This window comes from Lolium rigidum, chromosome 7, assembly GCF_022539505.1.
Source record: "Lolium rigidum isolate FL_2022 chromosome 7, APGP_CSIRO_Lrig_0.1, whole genome shotgun sequence".
In the NCBI taxonomy this organism is placed as follows: domain Eukaryota; kingdom Viridiplantae; phylum Streptophyta; class Magnoliopsida; order Poales; family Poaceae; genus Lolium; species Lolium rigidum.
Genome location: NC_061514.1, coordinates 197,753,888 through 197,760,202, shown reverse-complemented (window position 1 = coordinate 197,760,202; position 6,315 = coordinate 197,753,888).

The following is a 6,315-nucleotide window of genomic DNA, read 5'->3' as shown; positions in this document are numbered from 1 at the left end:
CCCGTTCATCATTTCTTCGGGAGACACAAAAGGCCTCCGGAACCTTGGCCCGCTATTTTGCCTATTGTGTCGAAATTCATCTCTATTGTCACTTCGTTGCTCATTACTTCTCTGGTAATCATCTCGATTATTTCCTCCTCGCACCGCTCGGAAACCAGCCGAAATTTGACCCGGAGCATCATAATTCGAGTACCGCCGAGGAAATCGTCGCCTTGGTTGATAATTTCGACCGCGGTCCTCCTCTCGGCGACCTATGCCGTTTGTTGTGGACAGCATCTTCTCCATCCGCCCATCTCGTTTGCTATTTCCATTAATGCAGATCATCGTCTTTGGATTGGTTCTTCCCAAATCTTCGACAAAATCTCCACGCCCGATCCCTCGCGACAAATGCATCTATTGCCCTCTCGTCGGATATATTTTCTCGCCGAGTTTTTTTCTGATGTTCCACCTTTGGATATATTTTCTCATTGGCTCGTCTGGCTTCTGTCGACACGCCCGTAACTCCTCTAGAGACGCGGGTTTCTTGCAGGTGGATCGGAAATTCTTGACGAATATGTCATCAAAGCTATCCCAGCTGTCGATAGACCCTGGAGGAAGCTTTTTGATCCAGGATCGTGCAGCTCCACTTAAATGCACCTGAATGCTTTGCATGGCTGTTGCCCTGGTCCCTCCGAGCTAACTTCACCGTCTCGAGGTAATCAACTAGCCAATCCTCTGGATCTTGCAGGCCGTCGAATTTTTTGAAATTATCAGGCAACTTAAATCCCGAAGGGACTCGAGTTTTTCGTACGGCAAACCGCACATATCCTCGTCGTTTAATTCTGGGGAATACCGATGTTCCCTTCTGCTTTGTCGTGCTCTGTCTACCCTTGCTTGTGCTGCCGTGTCTCTTGCTCCACTTGTTCCTTCGACATTTGCTGCTGCTGCTGCCGTAGGTCGTGGACTATTTTTCCTTGCTGCTCCTTCTGGCGGTGTTGATGCAAACGCCGTTCCCATGGCTTCAGCTCCCGCCACCGCCATGTTGTACAATGCCTCCCTTGGATCTCCCGGAGGTGGCTCTGGATGCAAGGATAAAGGCTTGTGTCGCCATATACCCAGCTTCTGGTGTCTTGGGGATAATATTCCCTCTTGTGTCTATCGACATAAAAGACATGTCGAGATTTTGAACCAGGTACTCTCTTTCTCCTTCAGGTATGTGTTGCAATCTTGACCTTGCTCTGTTCCGAGCTTCTCTATGGCTATCTCCCGAGGTTCCGGATTGTCGACTTAACTCTGCCCTTCGTCTGCTTGACGCGGAGGCTGCCTCCTTTCTTCCGTTTAAAGCTTCGTCCGTTTTTCCAGTTCTCTTCCAGCTCGGGCGAGTCTATATTGATAAGCTTGCGGTTCTTGGACCGTAGCAAGCTTGTCGTCATTGGTTCCGAGCCATCTAAAGCTTTCGCAGCTCTATCCCAGTGCTGTTTGTGGAAGTTGAACTCTGACGCGTGGTGTGGGCCCGACATATTTAGTGCCCAAACCTCTCCTTAGATCTGAGGGATCGACATAGGGATTTCCCAAATCGTCGAAAGCCTCCGATGTTTCCTCTTGATCGCGACTTGCCTCTCCAATGGCATAAACTTGGTGATATTTTGGAGTTTTCACTTTGCTTGGTTCGGTGACACCATCATAGAGTTTGGTGAAGACCTTCCCAATAGAGATGGATTTGTCGATGAAGTCGAAGCTATCGGTGTCGCTCGAATCATCGCTTATATAAGAGTCCGCCGATGATTCGAAGGACATGTCGCTGAAGATTTTGGCGAGTTTTTCACTTGCCCTGCTGTCAATGAAGCGTGGCGACGAAATCTCCTTATCGCTTGACTCGACGGATGATACTGAGTTTGAGAGATCAGGACCACCTGTCAATAATCCTGACGAGATCGGAACTTCGAGACGATACACTCCTTCTTTCTCGACGCGGAAATCGAATTTTCCAAACGTCATCTTCATTGGCTCCTCTAGATACGCATATGCATCCAAACGGGAGGGCGGGTGAGGAACAAAATCAACAAGACCAGTTTCGATCCGTTTACCTCTGTCCATGATGTTGCTTGCTACTGATGAAGTCGACGATCTTGAACGTGCCATCGAGATCAGCTCCTTGTCGCCTCTAGTTCCCACAGACGGCGCCAATTGACAAAGTATCAACTTGTCAATGCCTATGGATTGTAGGCTAGGGTTTAGTTGGAAGTAGAGGGCAAGTAGATCTCGAAGGTTTCAGCCGAAAAGTACTCGACGATTATGAAAACTAGGGTTTGTAAACAATGATTCGATGATCTCTTTGTCCCTCGACCCCCCCTTATATAGGAGATGGTGTCGAGGGATTCATATCGTACAGGTTACAGAGTTCGGGTAGGTTTCTAACTCCTCCCGCAAGATTACAAATATTACTTCCTATTACAACTCTAGCTTTCCTTAACAATATCTTGGGCTTCCGAATCTTCTTATTCTTCGAGTAGTGGGCCTTCAGTAAACCCCGGGTACTATCTTCGGCAGGCCCATTAGGGATGCCCATGTCACTTAGATTCTAGCACACTACTGGAATATTCTAGACTTTCCTAGGAGACTACTAATCTCCAATTCCCCTAGAGCATTCTAGACTCTACTAGAGTACTATTACACTAATCTTAGATTCCAACACTCCCCCTCAATATGGGCGATGGATATCTATCATTCCCATCTTGTTACATGCCAACAAACATTCCTTACTACCTAATCCTTTGGTTAGACAATCTGCTATTTGTTCTCTAGAGGTTACATGGCTTAACTTCAAGGTTCCTTCGTCAAGCCGTTCTTTAATGAAGAATCTATCTATTTCCACATGCTTTGTTCGGTCATGCTGAACGGGATTGTTAGCAATGTTTATTGCTGACTTGTTGTCGCACCAAAGATTTAATGGCCCTCTCCGCAGTAGCTTCAATTCTGATAGGAGGCCTTTCATCCATAACATCTCACACAAACACACCGCCATTTCTCTATACTCTGCTTCTGCAGTTGATCTTGAGACCACATGCTGCTTCTTGCTCCTCCAAGATACCAAGTTTCCTCCTACGAAGACACAAAAGCCTGATGTTGACCTTCTGTCATCAAGGCAACTTGCCCAATCAGCGTCACAATATCCCTCCACACTCAAGTGCCCATTGGCCTTGAACCATAGACCTTTTCCAGGACTTCCTTTCAGATAGCGTAAAATTCTATAAGCTGCCTCTAGATGTCCACTTCTTGGGTCATGCATGTAGCGGCTCACCACACTCACGGCATAAGATATATCAGGTCTCGTATGGCATAAATAGATAAGTCGACCAACAAGCCGTTGGTAGCGCTCTCTATTAACTCGGATCTCCCGACCGAGCACATAGCCGGTGATTTTGCTCAATAGGAGTTGAAGCAGAGCCGACAACCAAGCATACCGAGTCTCATTGAGTAGATCCAACACATATTTCCGTTGAGAGATAACTATTCCTTTAGGAGATCTCGCAATCTCATTACCCAAGAAATACTTGAGTTGTCCTAGATCCTTAACCTCAAATTCTCTGCTCAATCTCATCTTCAGCCGGCTTATTTCATCATTATCGTCTCCAATGATAACAATGTCATCCACATAAACTGCAAGGATGGTAATACGACGCCCTGAATGTCTATAGAACACGGTATGATCCCTATTACATTGCTTGTAACCCATATTGTGCATGGCTCTCCGGAACCTATCAAACCATGCCCTTGGTGACTGCTTGAGACCATATAAAGACTTCTTCAATCTACACACCTTCCCCTGGGTGTTGGAGTTACTAAAGCCAGGTGGAATGTCCATATAAACTTCTTCCCGGAGATCTCCATGCAAGAAAGCATTCTTGACATCCAGCTGATGCAAGGGCCAACCAAAGTTAGCAGCACAAGAAATAAGAGTTCTTATAGTACTCATCTTTGCAATAGGCGCAAAGGTCTCGTCATAGTCAATCCCATATGTTTGACTGTAACCCCTTGCCACCAACCTTGCCTTGTATCGTTCTATTTTCCCTTCTTGGGATTGCTTCACGGAATACACCCATTTGCAAGTAACTGGACGTTTTCCAGCTGGAAGAGTAACAAGATCCCATGTATTGTTCTTCTCAAGAGCTTTCATTTCCTCCAACATGGCCTCGTACCACTTTGGGTCTTGTTTTGCTTCTTTCCAATCTCTTGGGATCACCACAGATTGCAATGATGCGATGAAGGCCCTGTAGTTCGTAGATAGAGATGCATATGATACATAATTAGCAATGTCATGCTCCTCCTGGTATCAATTTGGAGGTTTTCTAGCTGCAGCTCGGGTTCCTTTTCTTAAGGCAATGGGCAAGTCCATTGAATCCCTCGTAACAGATGGACCTGCGTCATCAGACAATTCAGCAGTTTCAACACCTGTTGGAGCATGTTGCTCCCCCTGCACCTGTGTGTCACTTGTCGTGGGAACCTGTTGTTGCACATGTTGCTCCCCCTGCAATTTTCTCCGTGTATACACTTTCAAGTTCTCTTCCTCGTTTGGCTTTCTCCATCTCTCTTCACTTGTAGCTTGTCTCCTTGTAGACACCCTTAGATTTTCTTCCTCATTTGGCTTTGTCCATCTCTCTTCACTCGTAGGAGATGGAATTGAACCAACAACAACTCCGGATGGTTCATGTTCCTTTGTCCTCAAAAGTTCACTCTCCCCTCTCGACTAGCTTCGATTGTGCTAGGAGAGTCAAAGTCAAACAACGAGCTGAGGTCCGTCTTCTCTCCATAGAATGGCTCGGACTCTCTAAATGTCATATCCATGCTAACAAATGTTCTCCGCTCACTAGGGCTCCAACACTTGTAGCCCTTTTGTCCGGATGGGTATCCAATGAAGATGCACTTCACAAGCACGAGGATCCAATTTTCCCACCGAAGGTCTATGGTCTCTAACAAAGCAAGTACACCCAAACACCTTTGGCGGAACGATGAACTCATTTTGGCCATAGATCATTTCATATGGAGTCTTCATCCCAAGCACTCTTGAGGGCATCCGGTTGATGTGATAAGTAGCAGTCATAACCGCTTCACTCCACAAGAATTTGGGCACATTCATGGTAAACATAAGTGATCGAGCCACCTCCAGCAGATGACGATTCTTCCTTTCAGCTACTCCATTCCGTGGAGAAGTATCAGGACATGAAGTTTGATGAAGTATTCCTTTTTGGGAAAGAAAATTTCCAAATTCATTGTTCACATACTCCGTCCCATTATCTGTCCTGATAATTTGAATACTAGCGTTGAAGCAATTTTGGACATATGCATAGAAGTCCTTGAAGCATGTAAGCACCTCACTTTTATGTTTCAGAAGATATATCCAAGTCATTCGGGAGTAGCAATCAATGAAGGTGACAAAATACTTCATCCCGCTAACAGAGACCACCGGGGAAGTCCATACATCAGAGTGAATCAGTACAAAGGGCAACGTGCTCCGCAATCCACGACTCACATATGATGTCCTGGTGTGTTTTCCAAACTCACATGCATCACACACAAGTTTTTCTTTGTCCACCTTATTCATTTCTTCAGGGAATATCTTACTCATAGTATCAAAGGACATATGGACCAATCGACAATGTTGGAGTATCAACCTTGCCTCATCATCATTGGTAACAACTCGTGAGAGCAAGTGCACAACGCTTCATCGGTTTCCCTTCTATCCAAGTACCACAATCCCTTATGTCTCACACCTATCCCAAGCCTCCTTCCAGTCTTCCTCTCTTCAATTATACAATTATATCGATCGGCAATTATTCGACAATCAATATCATCAACCAAAGAGCTCATAGACACCAAACTCACCGGAAACGATGGAGCATATAATACCGAAGACAATGTAATGGACGGAGTGCATTTCACCGTGCCGACCCCTTTCACAGAGTTGATAAGTTCCATCGGCTGTTTGGATTGTCTCTTTATGCATGGGTGGATGTGGAGTATATGATGCAAACTCACTCCACTTACCCGTGACATGTGCCTGATGCTCCCGAATCCAGAATCCAATTTGAACAAGTTCCATTTAATGCAGGAGCCTGACTTGAGATTGCTTCTTCTGTTTGTGCAAGATTCACACAATTTCCTAGGACAGTTGTTTTTCCACTTTGTTTTGGAATTTCTGCACTCTCCCTTGATTGTCTCAACTTCTCAATCTCCTTGAGCAATTGAGTCATTTTCTCAAGTAGCTTCTCAATTGTTTGATTCTCCCCCATTGATCAATATTGCTGAAAATCACCAACAAACCAGCTTATGTGCTTC